Raw genomic sequence first — 18,014 nt, 5'->3', positions numbered from 1 at the left:
TTCACGGGTATGAGTCATATAAAACCCATATATTTCTTAAACGGGTTATAACATCTCATTAAATTAAAAACTAATCTCACCAAATATTTAATATAAAAATCCTATAAAGTAGGGATATACTAAAAATAAATATATGATTTATTTAAAAATATATATATATATATATAAAATTTAAATTAAAAAAACGATTTTATTGTAAAAAAATAAACGGGTCTTGGGTCTCATCAAATTCATATTGCTTTTAAATGAAGTTATAACATCTCATTAATTTATGAAACAATTTATCATCAAACCATAAATATATTATTAACTTTCATACAATAAAAAAATAAATAAATATTAAAAACAGATAATATAAAACAACCTCCATAATACGGGGGATAAAAACTAGTATTATTATATTCAATCATGTTTAGAATATATGGGAGAATTCTCAAAATAGTCCTTTTGAAGAGAGAGAAATACAAAATAGTCCAAAACATGTTCCATCCTAAAATAGTCCTTGGAAATCTGTCTCCTACGTGAAATTGGTATTCGTGACGTGAGATTTGGTTGACCAGTCACAGATTGACATGTGTAAAGTTAATGATAAAGTTTCATCCAAATCTGTCTCGGCCGATATTTTTGTAGCCAAAATCGTCTTTTGAAAAACCAATGTTTTGGAATGAAAGTTGTCCGCCACGTGAGGTTTCAAAAAAATGATTTTTCGCGTTTTTTTGAAATTTATCTCCTCAAACGCATTTCAAATGAATTTCGTCTATTTTTGCATAAAAAAACGTGTTGTCAGAAAAGATAGATTTTGTTACAAAGTATGTTAATTCGATTGTTTTTTGATGAAATTTGTTTGTTTTTACATAAAAAGAATGGATGTTAGAAAAAGATAAATTTATCCACCCACCGCCATCATCCACCACCCACCGCCCACCGCCATCATCAACCACCACCACCCATCGTCATCATCCACCATTACCACCACCACCCACCGTCATCATCCACCACTACCACCACCACCCACCGCCATTATCAACCACCACCACCCACCGTCATCATCCACCACCACCACCCACCGCCATCATCAACCACCACCAACCACTGCCATCATCCACCACCACCACCCACCACATTCTTAACTCTTGCCATATTTTTTAAACTTTTATAAAAATCATCTAAGGAGATTAAATCCGTTGGGAAATTATCATTTTTTTAAAACTTTTTTGAAAATCATCTTACAAGACTAAATTCATTGGAAAAGTATCGCTTTTTTTTGCAACATTTTTGAAATTTCTCGTAGGAGACAAAATTCACCTGAAATGCGTCACACGCGACGAATTTCAAAATACCGCGGAAACCGATGAGTTTAAAACCTCATATGACGGACAACTTTCATTCCAAAACAATGGTTTTTCAGAAGACTATTTTGACTACAAAAATATCGGCCGAGACAGATTTCGCTGAAACTTTATCTTTAACTTTACACGTGTCACTCTGTGACTGGTCAACCAAATCTCACCTCACGAATACCAATTTCAAGTGAAATATAGATTTGCAAGGACTATTTTGAGAAGAGAAAAAATTTTAAACTATTTAAGATTTCTCTCTCTTATACAGGACTAGTATTTTAGGAATTGTCGCAAAATATATTCATGTTTGGTATCAGTAACATTTAAGTATGGCAACGCCACAGGGGCGTGTGATGAGAATGAGCACCTTAAAGAGCCTTGCCTCCCTGCTTGAAACCGCCATCAGCAGGCGGTAATCATAAAAACCATCAACATTCATCTCCAACCACCTCATAAACATGTACTCCAAACTCCACCTCCTCCCCTCAGCCCACCGCATTCTCACCCGCAACCCGCTCCGTCGTCACCTGGACCGCCCTCATCTCCGGTGCCGTCCAAACCGGCCACTTCTCTTCCGCCATTCGTTCCATGCACCGGGACTCAGTCTTCCCCAATGACTTCACCTTGGCTTCCCATGCGCCTTTAAAGCCTGCAATTCCTTAAGCTCTCCCGGAGTTGGTAGACACCTCCATGCACTCGCCCTTAAGTTGGCTCTCATACATGATGTCTTTGTCTAACGCGGTTCTCCAAGGCAAGTATTGGAAAGCGCTTGACGCGTTTGTCAAGTTGAAGACGACAGCCTGTGCAGAGCTTGAGCTTACTTCCATTACATTTTGTGTCGTTTTGAATGCGTGTTCCGACGCGTTGTATCTACGGTTTCTTGGTAAGTGTAAGGATGTAAGTTCGGCCCGAGTGGTTTTTGACGGTGTTTGTAACCTTAATGACGTTTCTTGGTGCTCGATGGTGGCTGCTTATGAGCAAAATGACGAGGGGGAAAACGCGTGTATGATGTTTTTACAAGCTTTGAGGAATGGTATTGAGCCTAAAGACTTTATTGTATCGAGTGCGCGGGGATCACGGGCCTGGAAATGGGGAGATTGGTTCATGCGCTTTCGGTTAAAGCGTGTGTTAGTGAAAATGTGTTTGTTGGAAGCGCGCTTGTTGACATGTATTCTAAATGTGGAGCCATAGAAGATTGTGAGAAGGTGTTCGATGAGATGCCCGAGAGGAATTTGATCACATGGAATGTGTTACTTGGCGGTTATGCTCATTCGGGAGACGCTGACATGACGCTTGGTTTGTTTGAGGAGATGAAATGTGGGAACGTAAACCCTAATTATGTTACCTTTGTGTCGGTTTTAGCAGGGTGGATGAGGGTTTGACTATTTTTGAGTCAAATGAGACCAAGATATGGAATCGAACCACGGGTTGAGCATTATGCGTGTGTGGTGGATATGTTAGCGCGAGCGGGGATGGTGGAGCCTGCTTATAAGTTCATAAAAATAATGCCTTTTGATCCTACAGTATCTATTTGGGGATCTCTTTTAGAAATAACAAACTTGGTAAGATAGCTGCTGATAAGTTGTTCCAGCTGGACCCACATGACTCTGGAAACCATGTCATTCTCTCAAATATGTTTGCTGCTGCTGGCAGGTATGCATTTCATTTACATCGAGCTCGAGCTCGGCTAGTTTATTATGAATTACTTTTTTATGCAATTATAGTAATAAAAGTTATATAAATATTATGCTCGTTTAGCGCCACGAGCCGGCTCGAGCTCGATAAGTGAAGCTTGGCCTCAGGTTTATTTATTAAACAAGCTTATTTTTAGGCTTGAGCTCATTTAAGCTTGGCTCGATTCGAGCTCTTTATGCGAGCCAATCTCAAGTAGCTGCGAGCAGCTTGGCTTGTATACACTTCTAAATGAACCGAGCGTTCACTGAACGATTCATGAACCATTCGGCAGAAAATTCGTTATGTTCGTTTGTTTAATAAACAAATAAATATGAACCAAACTTTTTGTTCATTCAAGTAAGCAAACAAACATATCTTGTTTGTGAACGCTCTCATTTATATCCGGTTACGTTTGTTCTTTTATGTTCAATTATGTTTGTTTACATTTGTTGAGATACTCTTCTTAAGTTTTTAGGCTTGTTACTACTTATTCTTTCTTCAGAATTTAAATTATTACCCATTACAATTAAGTCTAGTTTTATCAACTTTTTATGTACAACAAAATGTTGTTTACAATTACTTATAATTGGTGTTAGCTCACTCATGTTTGTTCATTTATCCATTTGCATATATTATTAACAAACGAAGATAAACAAACACAAACATGTTCATTTTCTTAACGTACGAACACGAGTATGAAAACCTTGTTTGTTTAATTGTTCATGTTCAATTGTTTTTACGGTTAAAGTTAATCGAATGACCACGAACAAACTTCTTTCGTGTTCATTCGGTTCGTTTCTATGCCTATGTTGTTTTAGGCTTGTTTACGAACAGAACGTTCAGTAAACTGTCCGTGAACCGTTTGACGGGAAGTTTGTTTATTTAATAAATGAATGAATTTGAACAAAAAAAATTTTGTTCATTTAGTTAAACAAACATAAACATATGTCTCGTTCGATCATTTATGCACGTGAACATTGATTTACGTTTGTTAATTTAAATTCGTTTATGTTCACTTGTTTACGTTCATTTCTGTTTGTTAATATATTCATTTTAATTTGTTAGACCATTACTATTTAATCTAGTTTTAATAACTTTTTAGGCCCAAACATGGTGGTTAATATGCACTTTTAGTTGTTTTAGCTCAGTTCGTTTGTTTACGTTCGTGAACCATTCTTTTATTTATTTTGTTAATGAACGAGCATAAACGATCTCAAACTCGCCCATTCACTTAACGAACACGAGCATGAAATCCTCGTTCGTTTAATTGTCTGTGTTCATACGGTTTTTAAGTTCAAGTTAAACGAATGAACATGAACGCACGTCTCGTTCGCTCGTTTATGTTTGTTCGTTAACTTTCGTTTGTTTATGTTCGTCAATATATTCATATTAATTTGTTAGGCCCGTTACAGTTTAGTCTAGTTGTTCACATTTATTTTTAGTACCTTTATGTTTGTTTACGTTCGTGAACCATTCATTTATATTGTTATTGAATGAACATAACGAACAAGAAAATCTTCATTTTCTTAACTAGCGAACGCAAGCATGAAACCTCGTTCGTTTAATTGTTCATGTTCAATCATTTGTTTTGTTAAAGTTAAATGAACGAACATGAACGTATGTGAATTTAAATTCGTTTATGTTCGTTCTTTTACATTCATTAATATATTTATTTTTAATTTGTTACTCTCATTACAGTTTAGTCTAGTTTTAATAACTTGTTATGCCTAACATATTGCTGTTCACACTTACTTCTAGTTGGTTGTAGCTCAGTCAGGGGAGGCTCAGAGGGTGTGCGAGCTGCATCATTGGCCGGGGCACATAAGTTTCGGGGGGCACAAACTTTTTAATACATATTAGATATATATGATTTTTGGTGTTAAAAATAAGGTTATTTGCAATGGTTTATGAGATAATTACATGCTTAGAATGGTTTCTGCTTATAATAAATCGGTCGATAAAAGTTTTATCCATTTACATTAGCGAATAAAAAATTTTCGTTAAGGCCTACGGGCCTTTTTATTTTGGCTCGGCCGGGGTATTTAAATTCTCGGAGACGGCCCTGAGCTCAGTTATGTTCGTTAGGTTATTCATTTATTTTGTTAACAAACAAAAAAAATCGAACACGAACACATTGATTTTCTTAACAAACGAACATGAACATAAACATGAACATGAAAACCTCGTTAGTTAATTGTTCGTGTCCAATTATGCATGCAGGTGGGAAGAAGCCAATGTGGTGAGAATGGAAATGAAACAAGTAGGAATTAATAAAAATGCAGGGTGCAGTTGGATCAGCATAAAGAATTCAGTCCACACATTTCAAGCAAAGGACACAAGTCATGAAATGAAGACAGAGATTGAAGCAATGTTAAACAAGTTGAAGATGCAAATGACTCTGTTTGACTTAGAAGAAGAAGAGAGAGAGTCAGAGGTTTGGCATCACAGTGAGAAGATAGCTCTTGCTTTTGGGCTGTGTGTAATCCCGCGCGGACTTCCTATTAGGATAACCAAGAATATGAGGATTTGTTTCGACTGTCATACTGCGTTTAAGTTCATCTATGGTATTACTGATAGAGAGATTTTCGTGAGAGATAATAATCGTTTTCATCGGTTTACAAAGTATGAGTGCTCGTGTCGAGATTATTGGTGACCATCTTTTCGTAAATTTTCATATACATTGAGGGTTCTATCCATATTTCTCACTAAATCTTCTTCTCAAATAACAGTCTTGTTAGATGGTTTTATAATGTTTCCTATCTGATTCTTACAAATTCTAAAAACATGGATAAATGTGTCTTTAAACTCAGTCTTCTAAAACGCATTTTTGGTGAATTTGTACCAAGGAGACGAGCTTTTGGTTAATTTCTTATGAGTTGAAAAATCATCCACATCGACAAGATTTAAGTCAATTTCGTCCACACCGACATGATCGTCCATTGAATATAATTTTCATTATTCTTTTCATTTTTGTATATAATTTTCATCTTCTTCCTCCTTCATACATTCATAAACCTTCATCAATGTACTTGTTCCCGAACGTTGAGATTATGTTGCTGTCGTAATAGGAACCAATGAACCCGAGACTCATATCTATAACCTCCACACGATTTCCCATCTTAAACTTCATGCTTTTGATTCAAGAACAAGTGTTAATGAAATGATTGTGGAAGAGAAGATTAAAAGGTGGGATGAATGAGGAATATGATGATTCCACATATATTATAAGTTATGGACGGACCCAGAAGAAATTAACCAAAAGCTCGTCTCCTTGGTACAAATTCAACACAAATGCGTCTTGAAAGACTGAGTTTAAAGGCACATTTTTCCATGTTTTTAGAATTTGTAGGGATCAGGTATACCCCATTTCAAAGAGTCTAAACACTAGCCATACCCCATTACCCAAGTATTAATCCCCTTTATAGTGGTGTTGCCCATATTTAAGAGCACACACGTGAGCGTAGAGAACTTGAGACCAGAAAGAAATCATAAGAAAAACCTCTTAATCACCCTACCAACGTGTTAATGGTTTAAAAGTTATATTAAATAAATGAATGTAAATCAATTGGAGCGCCTAAGACCATTACACTTTACACCAGCCACGCTCTTTGTTAATTATTATTGTTTCACATATACATATACATATACATGCATGTACACATACATACATGTATGCATAAACAATTTTATTTAAATAAATAAAGTTAACCTATGCATCAATGCTACATGTCAAATGATGCTGTCCATACCGACATGCAGTTTTAAGCAGTGACGGACACAGGATTTTATGTTAATGGGGTCTTAATTTTTTCGGTTTATAAAATTTTCGGGTCGGTCGTTATTCGGGTCTGGTCGAGTCGAGGCGAGGAACATAATAAAACACGGAAATATAGACTGTTAACTCATTTTTATTCATACCTGAAAAATATAAACATAAGTTATATATATGGTCTTGCGTACATGACCAAAACATAAAAAACTAACTCTAACACAAATAAATGATTAATTATAATATACATACACAAGATAAAAAATAAAAAAAATATGCAAAACTCATGTTGCCATTATATATGTTGTATGGTGATAATGGCTATGTGGGAGAAACTAAAGAAAAACACAAATATCCTAACTAATAACTAATATTTACTAGGATATAAAACAACAAAAACATAGTGTGGTGAGGCTTGAACCTGCAATTTCTTCAAGAAAAAACAAGAGACTTTCCACTAGACCAGTTCAGTCATAATACTATGGGTTCCAAGTATTAATTTTTATGGGGTCCTTACAAAATTTAATATACCGCCTCTAAGTAATTTTCAAAAACATTGATGTTCCGGGACCACGACCGGACCTATGTGGGTCCGCCCCTGGTTTTAAATAAGGTATGTATACAATTCATATGTATCCTCCACAAAGCATTATGAATTATTTGAGTTTTGTATTTTTTTTTCTTTTTATCAGTAAACCCGGAGATAACTTTCTACTTAATACTTATGAGTTACTCTTAAAATTAGCATACTTTGTATTTTTTTCATACTTTACTCATCAAAATGTTAAAATCCTCCACGTATTTCAATCCTTAAGAGCATTTCCGGACCATTCCACGTATTTTTCCCTATAATTTAGCTAAAAAACACTATTCCGTTCATTTATTTATTATTTTTCAAAAATCTTTCACATTCTATTCCCTATTCATATCCGTAAATGTTTTTTTTCTTTTATCTTGTTATATATAGTATACTAGTTTTTATCCCCTGTATTACGGGGGTTGTTTTATATTATTTGTTTCTAATATTTATTTGTTTTTTGATTTTTTATTTTTTTATTGTATGAAAGTTAATAATATATTTATGGTTTGATGATTAATTGTTTCACAAATAAATGAGATGTTATAACCCGGTTTAAAAACTATAAGGGTTTGATGAGACCCAAGACCCGTTTATTTTTTACTATAAAATTGGTTTTTTAATTATAAATTATATATATATATTTTAAATAAATCATATATTAATTTTTAGTATATCCTACTTTATAGGATTTTTATATCAAATATTTGATGAGATTAGTTTTTAATTTAATGAGATGTTAAAACTCATTTAAGAAATATCTGGGTTTGATAAGACTCATACCTGTGAATTCGGGTCAGATGCATGAGAAGCCTCCATTTAAAAATTAAGCAAATCTGGTGACTCCAAAAAAAGGGGGAGCGACCACATCGCGACACGTATGATTTTTATGTTTTCGTTTATATATATTATAGATGGTAATTGGAAGATAGTTGATATATTATATGGTATGAATAAAAAAATGAGACCCTATATTTAAGTTTTTACTTTACATGTCATATAACTCATCCGTTTAATAAAGAATGGATTGAAAATGTGATTTTGATAGTTTTTCTTAATATTTAGTGAAGCTACCAGATGGCTAGATCTTTTCCAAAATCAATCATTTGTTTATTTGCCACTAAACGTATATTTGCCACCACACAAAAGTTGCTACCATACAAGTTACTACCACCATATTAGACTTGAGTTTTGTCCTTTATTAAGTTGAATATATATTGTTATGGTCATGATTAATTGTTGTGGGCCAACAGCTGACATCAAGATCTCGTGGTCGTATCGAATTTGATATCTTGAACCGTTGAATCTGATTGGAGTTCGTGTATTTTGGATAGCAGTGTTCTGTTGTTTATATTTGTATACATAAAAAATATGTATATGATTTGGTTGGTGATTCCTAATGCAATTATATACATAAGACTTAAAGAGTATGTGATGTAGTGGCTTTACTAGTTTGAAACAATTTAATCATGTTTTGAGAGAACATTACAAATTCTAAATGGTTATACTTGGGTTGCATTAAAGTTAACAGTTGTCGGTCCCCGGCAACAACATCAAAATTTGATCAGTGTCGAAGGATGGTCAAAGATAAGAGATTTACGATCCTATTCACCTTAATTAGCTAGGACAGGTAAAATGTCGAACTACGAGCGTCTTTCGTTGGTGATATGTTTAATTAAGTGATCAATTGATTGATTACAAAGATTATGTTTGGAATGTTGATCACACTAACAAATTTGGATAATACTAAACATCAGGTTTGGATAGATTATCAATCAAATAGAAAAATGTCATTCAATACATAACATGAATAGGATATGAAATTATACAAACTTTACACCCTAGAATGATTCGGGATAGTTTAGCCTCTCATAGTAGTCATCTGATCTTCAATGAATGATTGGAAGTCCTTACGCATTGATTGAATATGATTACTAGCTCCCGTAAGTCGTCGAAAATCACCAAGAAACAGCAGAGAAGAGGGTTCCGTCGACAATAGTTGAAAAGAAGATATAATCGATTTAGGTATTTAGCCGTCCTTCACACGTCACTAAGGATTTTCCTTAGTTGTGCCGCGGCGTCCAATATACTTGACCCCGTGTTTTTCAATAACTTGCTCCCTCGCACAAAAGGAACTTACTTCACTTCTCCGTGTGTTGCTAAGATCTTCACGCATCGCGAAGGATTTGCTTCCAATTTTCAGGGTTCTCTCAGATATGATTTTCATAATTTTTTTATTTTCTTTTATTGATTTACTCCGATGTATGCACGTATTATACCCGATCTTCCCAAGAGTTCATAACATGCACGTAAATGCTTCCAAAATATATCTTTAATGTACATAATCTAAAATTTAAAAAGCATGTATGAAGTACCTTAGTTCTAACTAAAAACTTAATAAAAATAATAAAATAGACTAATCAAACACACGAAAGATAACCGATCATAACACACGAAACACTACATATCTCAAATGAAAACGTATACAAATTTTCCCAATCCAGTCCCACTAAGTTTCTCTGATTTTTATCAAAAGAAAACTATGCATTTTAATGCCTTTCTTTCGGTAGGGCAATCAATTCGGGTCTTATTGTGTTCAAAAGGTTAGAAACAACGCGCTTAACACAAGTATCAAACATAGATACAACATGCTTAACTAGAGGTGAACAAATCGGTTTTTTTAAAAAACCGGTTCGGTTATTAACCGGACCGGTTTTTTTCGTCCTGGAAAAAAACCGGTTCGGTTAATAACCGGACCGGTTAATAACCGGTTTTTGTGCATGAAAACCATAACCGGTCAAACCGGTTACGACCGGTTTGTGAACCGGTTAGAACCGGTTAATAAACCGGTTTTTTTATTAACCGGTTTTTTAATAACCGGTCTAACCGGTTAACCGGTTTTTTTTTTTTTTTAAATAACCATTATTTTTTCACAGTATAAACAAACCGGTAACTACAAGGCAAACCGGTAACTAAAAGTATTAAATCGTTATCGCATATTCGTAACTCAAAAATACATAACTTTCATTTATAGCTTTTACATTAAAAATACAAACATTAAATCGTTATCGCATATTCGTAACTCAAAAATACAAACATTAAAGAATGCTTAGACACGATTACATTAACAACTTGCTGTTTCTTACTCATTATTTTCATCGCTACCCGATCCCGAGCTATTCCTTAGGTAATCGTCGTACGCGGCTTCTTCATCGGTCATTGGTTGAGTGTGCCCTTGATTGACCTCGTCTTCATACAAGCCCGCCTCATAGTCCATTTCCCCCTCGAGTGAGCGTTGATGTTGTGCCCTATCTAAAGCGTCCAAGTAATCCTTGTAGCAAATAGACATCTCTACAGCTGGTGGAGTGAGTCGAGTCCTCCTAATCGATATAACCCTGCCAGAAACAGAAAAAGCAGACTCCGAAGCTACCGTGGAAGCTTGGACCGTTAGTAAATCTTTGGCCATGGCGGCGAGGATCGGAAACTCATCCTCCTTACCTCTCCACCAAGCCAGCAAATCAAGACTTCTAAATTCATCTGGAGTCATGTGTTTCACAAAGTTGGTACCACCATACCTTCCAAGTTCACTGCTTGGGGTGTTTACCTTTTGACGTTTACCGGCGTCTTCCCAAATCATGTAGTACATCCCCATTTCAAGGTCGGTTTGGGATTGGGATTGGGCAACAGCTCTTAACGAGTCATGAATTTGGGAAGACGACCCGTATTTTGTAAGGTAAACATCATACATGTTAGACAAGGTGGTGTTGAAAGCATTCTTTAAAGTTTGGTTATAATAGGGGTTTTGATCGTCGTTTAACTCTAGCTCATCACAAATTTTTTCTATTAAAGCTTCAACACCACCAACATTTATGCAAGGGTTTAACGCAGCAGCACATGTCAAAACAGCGGGTAGTTGTTGAAAATATTTTCTAAATTTTTCTTTCATTTTTACACCCATATCAAAATAAGGTGCACCCCTACAATGAAGTTCACTCAACTTTGTGCACATGACAGCAATTTTTGGTAAAGCAATGGGGCTTGTTGGATAGTAAACCCCGGATAAACTAGTTGTGCAAGATTTAAAAATTTGAAGGACCTCCGTAACGATCTCAATCAATAACCAGTTTCTAGGATCGTACGGTGCACATTTACCCCTACTTGACATTATTTGATGAAACGCAATTAGTGATTCTTTTTGTTGGATGGCTTTCTCAAACATATCACAAGTCGAGTTCCATCTTGTTGGACAATCCCAATTGGGCCCCAACCATTGACAATTAGCTTCATCACAAAATTTTTTGTATCTTGAAAATGTTTTATTGTTGCTAAAAACATCTCGTAACATTCTTTTAAAATTGTTTCTTTGCGTTTCGATCACGTTTAACCCATCTTGTACGGCCAAGTTGATAATATGTGCAATGCATCGGCTATGAAAAAACGCTCCATCACAAATAGGTTTATACTTTAATTTTAAATGGCCAACCGCGGCCGTATTGTTGGACGCGTTATCAAACGAAATTGAAAAGATTTTATCTTCAATCTTGTATTGTCGAATGACTTTATCCAAGAGTTTAAAAATATTTCTACCCGTGTGCGGGTAATCAAACAATTGAAACGCAACGGTTCGTTTCATCATTTGCCACGACCCGGGGTCAACCCAATGAGCCGTCACACAAATGTATGAGTCGGGCGAACCATTAGGTACCGACCACACATCCGTTGTTAAGTTTACACCAGTTTGTAAGTTTGAAAAGTATGAAATTAGTTCGGATTTAGCGTTTTTCCAAGCTTTAAGACAATCTCTTCTAAGGGTCGAACGACTTACGTGTTGGTAGCGTGGTTGAACATACTTTTGCATCATCTCCGTGAATTGAGGGTTGTCGAAGTGGTTGAAAGGAAGTGTATTTTGAATCACAAAGTTTGAAAACTTTTGACGTACCGCTTCAAGGTCGTACGTAAACACCGTTCCTTGATTCGTCATCTCCGGCTGCGAACTACTTCCCGATTCGTCCTTCAAGGCCTTGCAAAAGGGCCTTTGTACATGCGCTCTTAAAGTGGAGTTTGCATCTTTGCCATAAAACTTCAAACAATGTTTGCATCGAGCTTTTTGGGTACCGTTAGACATTTCGCATAGGTCGAAATGTTGCCAAACATCTTGGTTTCGTTTCGTGGGGATGACCCGAACGACCGTTTCTCCCGTGTTCGAGGCACCCATGTTGACGGATGAAGCAGCACTTTGGGAGGCCATGATAATCGACTACGAAATAAGAGCGTATGGAGTGGTAATGTGGTATAATTGAGCGTGAGATAACAAAATAATCGCGTATGTAATAAACGTTTAGAGCGTTTGGAGTTGTATAATCGAGTGTGATCTAACCAATACCCAACCTAAGCTATATATAGATGTTTGTGGGGGTAAAATGGGGAAAAAAAAAACGGTCAAAACTTATAAAAAACGGCTATATGGCCGTTAATCAACGGGAAAAAACCGGTTTTTAACCGGTTAACCGGTTTTTTTATAACGGTCAAAAACCGGTTTATAAAAAAACCGGTTAACCGGTTTTTTAAAAAACCTGTTATTAAAAAAACCGGTTTTTTAATAACCGGTTATTAAAAAAAACCGGTTTTTTTTTATAACCGGTTATAAAACCGGTTTTGGCTCCAAATTGTGTAACCGATATATAAACCGCCGGTTTGTAAACCGGTCAAACCGGTTTACAAAAAACCGGTTTTCTTAAAAACCGATTTCCGGTTTAAACCGGCAAACCGGTTCGAGGACCGGTTTTTTTAACCACCTCTATGCTTAACTATTTATATGTCATGGTTGTAATATTGTTTTAAGTTTCATATATCAATAAGAAAAAATGATGGAACCTAGTATACTAATTTCAAATATTTAAAAAATAAAAAAGTCACATAAAATATTTTGTTAATTAGCATACCTTATCGTCTTTTAAACAGACACGCAATTGACAACTCTATCTTTATGTTAATAATAATTTACACCTTTATTGGCTAACATATATGGCCTGTGTTTTAAACAGACACGCAATTGACAACTCCTTTATTGGGAATTAACATGCCTTATTGTGTTTTAAACAGACACGCAATTGACAACTCTATCTTTATGTTAATTTACACCTTTAAAGGTGTAAATTAACAACATAAAGATAGAGTTGAGGTGTAAATTAACAACATAAAGATAGAGTTATCAACTGCGTGTCTGTTTAAAACACAATAAGGCATGTTAATTCCCAATAAAGGAGTTGTCAACTACGTGTCTGGTGTAAATTAACAACATAAAGGTAGAGTTGTCAATTGCATGTCTGTTTAAAACACAAGGCATGTTAATTAATAAAATATATTCAATTTTCATTAATACTTTAATAGTACTGTAGTAACATGTATGGCACTATAGCAGCACATATACCGGTAATAGGGATGGGTAAAATTAATTTCGTTACGTAGCCACATGACTATGCATATATATTTAATTTTCATTAATTGGGTTGAGAATGTATGAGGACCAGCTAGCTAGTATGGAACTTTAAATATATTTTAGTTTCTCACTTTCTCACTATAATATTGAAAAGTTTAAGCTCTATTTATATGATGAAGTTTTAGTTTGATTTAACAAAAATAAAAATAAATGCTACGTAATCTATCAATCAATCAATCAAGCCCTGTATATCCCACCGCATAGCATGCTATCGGTAGTGTCAGGGGAGGGTGAGATGTAGGCAAGTCTTTCCTCTATCCGTGAGAATAGAGAGACTGCTTCCAGAGAGACCCCCGGCTCATAAATCTACATACAGGTAAACAGAGTAAACATACATCCTACAAGCAAAGACACTTAGCAATATATAGATAGCAAACTACCAAATAGCAAGGGATTTGTAACCTACTAAGAATAGGGCATAAAAAACAAAAAGCAGCATCAACAAAATATATACATAAACAACAAGGAGTCGGGCTAGCCAACTAGACCCTAAATACGAAGCTAAGCTAACTAGGTACATTCCCCTAGAAGTTGCTAACCTTAATCCTACGTCTTCACGAATCTATATCCTGGACCATGTCCTCAAAGAGATGCAACTCTGTCAAATCATGTCTAATTCTCTTATCCTAGATCAATTTAAGCCTGCCTCTACTCATCTTTCCTTCCATAATGAAGGTTTCCACAATGCTAGGTAATCTATATATAATATAAAATTTTAGAAGGTAACTTGGTCTATAAATAGTTGATATATGTTTTAGTTTCCAATATACATTTGTTGAGTGTGTGTGACAAATTAACAAGCTTCATGGGTTTGGAACAAGAGAACAAGCCACATGCACTATGCATACCAATCCCAGTTCAAGGTCACATTAAACCAATGTTACAACTAGCTAAACTCCTTCACTCCAAAGGCTTTCTTATCACCTTTGTAAACACCGAGTTTAACCACCAACGTCTCGTGAGATCTCAGGGATCTGAAGCCGTTGGTGGCCTCCCTACCTTCCGGTTCGAGACCATTCCTGACGGTCTTCCACCGCCACATAACCTCGATGCCACCCAAGATGTCCCATCTCTAGCAAGGGCCATTGAAGAAAACTTTTTGGGTCCATTTAAAACTTTAATTGCTAAAGTTAATGCTACTTATTCACCGGTAACTTGTATAGTGGCTGATGTGCTTATGGGCTTCACACATGCTGCGGCGTCCGAATTCGGTGTCCCAGAGTTTTGTTTATGGACTAGTGGAGCTGGTTCATTCTTATGTTTTGATCAGTATCCCAATCTTGTGGAGAAGGGATTGATGCCCCTTAAAGGTAATTAATGAATTTACTAGGTTACTGTCTCGTGTAACACATAGGTGAAAAATATAGAAAACATCAAATATACATATATGAATTATATAATGAACGTAACTATAAGGTATTATATAATGAATATTAAAAACAATTGAAACTTATTGTATTTGTATGTGTAAATACAAATAATATCTAATTTAAATAATCTAAAGTTTAATATTGGTGTTATACTATACTATTTGTTACCGTTAAAGTTAAACTAGCATATTTGTTTAGTTTTACATAAAGTCCAAAGTCAGAAATAGACTTTTTCAAAGGTAGACAAAATGGTATTTTGTTTCACATATCCAAATTCAATCAAATTCGGAGACTTTATTAAAGGTATAGAAAATTGGTTTTGTCTTACATTGGGATGTAATGTTTTTTTATTTAAACTAGGATTTAGGATCCCGCGCTTCACGATGGGGCCATTATATCGAACAAAAAAACATAAGTAAAAACATTAAATCATAAACTCGATGCAAGTCGATGTGAAGTCAGTCTATATAAAGGTACGACATCGAAACTTAACAAAAGAAATAAACCCGCCAATACCCAAATACAACAGATTTTCATATGTGGAACCAAAAAGACCACCATGTTACTGTTGCGAACCAAAAACAAATTTGGTTCGTATCAGCAGTATCAACACAAATTAGTAATTTAAAAAAAAATATTTTAAAGCCGAGCTAGGTATCAAACGTTGAAACACGGATATAAACCATGCGACGATAAGATATTTTTAAATCATGAAAAAAAGTTTCGGTCATTGTAAAGACAAACTATAAAAAATATGAAAGCAAAGTTTAAGAAAATCGTTTAACAAAAAATAAAATATGTAAAGCTGACACTTACCCAAGTTTAGTGCTTAAAAATATAGTTAGTTAAATATTTTAATTAGTTGAAAAAAAATATAATAAAGAAAGAAAAAACTATTATTTTTATTCATGAAATTATGATTTGTGAATTAGTGGTTATATATAATAATTAATAAAATATTTTAAAAAAAATGAATTATAACTTTGTGAGAGGAATGTAAACCCCTTTTTAATATATACATTAATATAGATAAAATCTATTAGTAGGATTGATAGAGTAAGAGGATAACGTACCTAATATAATCTCACTTGTAGCATAAATTATTGGTAGGGTTAGGAATTGTCAATTGTGTGATAAAACAAACTTTACCTCTAGTAAAAGAGAGACAGAGAGGGTGTTTCCGTTGACACCTTTGCTCCAGAAACCTTCTTTTGTTTTGGAAAGGTCTTTATCTTCTTATTTTTTTTAAGTGTAGAAAAAGAACAACCATTAGGACTAACAACCATCCTAAAGTGATAATGATAAAACTTATCATCGATCACGTCCGAATCATCTATAGTCCAAATCCAACATATTCAACAAAACTTATTGTCGGTCATGACTTATGTTCTCAAAGAGATGCAAGTCTAGCAAATAATGTCCAATCCAACCATCCCACATCATTTGGGTCAGCCTCCTCCCCCCCTCCCCCCCCCCCCCCCCCCCCCTTTTCCACAAGGAGGGTTTACCCAGTTGCACCAACCTACTTGAACACGACAAGCTATACCACCGTCTATGACCCCGCCACTGTAGACAGATGATCCTAAATACTTGCACCTAGTTGCATGTGGAACAACCATGCCTTCAATACTAATTTAAAACAAATATAATTACTTTATTCATTAGAAACTATAATGAACAACAATGTTCGGATATTTTCTAATTTGTATAAAGTAGAATATTAACACGGCACAATCACTAGTCTGCTTTAATGGCAAAGGTGTATCGTCAACCAAAATGATTGTGAGTTCTAATCTCACTTAAGACATGATGGAAATATTAGTTGTTCATAAAAAGAGAATGTTAACACGGCTTTAAAGTTAATCATTTGTCTCTGGTATGCAGATCCAAGTTATTTAGTAAATGGCTATCTGGATACCGTTCTAGATTCTATACCCGCGATGCAAGGCATACGCTTAAAAGATATCCCTCCTTGGATTAGATATATCTACCCAGGGGATAAATACATGGTTCAGTTTTTTAACTCACAAATAGCGAAAGCAAAACTAGCTTCTGGCATCTTTTTCAACACGTTTGATGAACTCGATGGTGATATTTTGGACGCGATCTCATCTAAGTATGCTCCATGCTACGGAATTGGCCCTTTACATCTACTGGAGAATAACATTGTAGAAAAAAGTGTAGGATCATTTAAATCAAGCCTTTGGAAAGAAGATTCGGAATGTGTAAAATGGCTAGACTCGAAAGAACCAAATTCAATTGTTTATGTGAACTTTGGTAGCATTGCGGTTTTGACATCCCAACAACTAGTTGAGTTTGGTTGGGGACTTGCGAAAAGTACATGTTCGTTTTTGTGGATAATTCGTCCTGACCTCGTGATTGATGAGTCAGCTGTTCTTCCACCTGATTTGTTGGCTGAGGTTGGCGATAGAGGGTTGTTGGCGGCTTGGTGCCCCCCAAGAGAAAGTTCTTAACCACCCGTCGATAGGAGGGTTTTTAACACACAGTGGATGGAACTCGACTATTGAAAGCATTTCTAGTGGAGTGCCAATGATTTGTTGGCCGTATTTTGGCGATCAACAACCGAATTGTTGGTTGGGTTGCAACAAATGGGGTATATGCATGGAGATTGACAACAATGTAAAGAGTGATGAGGTTCAAAAGCTAGTGATTGAGTTGATGAAAGGAGACAAAGGTAATTTGATGAGAAAGAAAGTTATTGAGTTGAAGAACAAAGCTAAGGAAGCATGTGATATTCCTTTTGGTTCATCAATGGCTAATTTGG

At 35.3% G+C, this 18,014-nt stretch overlaps 2 pseudogenes across 1 annotated transcript; both read left to right on the top strand.

Annotated features, from left to right (window-relative positions):
• Positions 1–1,693: 1,693 nt before the first annotated feature.
• On the top strand, positions 1,694–5,667 carry LOC143587847 (pentatricopeptide repeat-containing protein At4g14850-like; annotated as a pseudogene).
• An 8,993-nt stretch (positions 5,668–14,660) lies between these two features.
• Positions 14,661–18,010, top strand: LOC143587846 (7-deoxyloganetin glucosyltransferase pseudogene; annotated as a pseudogene). Its single transcript, XR_013144982.1, has 2 exons — positions 14,661–15,169; positions 17,114–18,010. The product of XR_013144982.1 is annotated as a 7-deoxyloganetin glucosyltransferase pseudogene (transcript).
• Positions 18,011–18,014: the final 4 nt, after the last annotated feature.

The sequence above is a fragment of the Bidens hawaiensis genome, unplaced genomic scaffold, assembly GCF_021521415.1.
Source record: "Bidens hawaiensis isolate Kalapana, Puna unplaced genomic scaffold, B.hawaiensis_p1.1 tig00035904_1, whole genome shotgun sequence".
Classification (NCBI taxonomy): domain Eukaryota; kingdom Viridiplantae; phylum Streptophyta; class Magnoliopsida; order Asterales; family Asteraceae; genus Bidens; species Bidens hawaiensis.
This window is presented reverse-complemented; position numbering and strand designations above follow the sequence as displayed.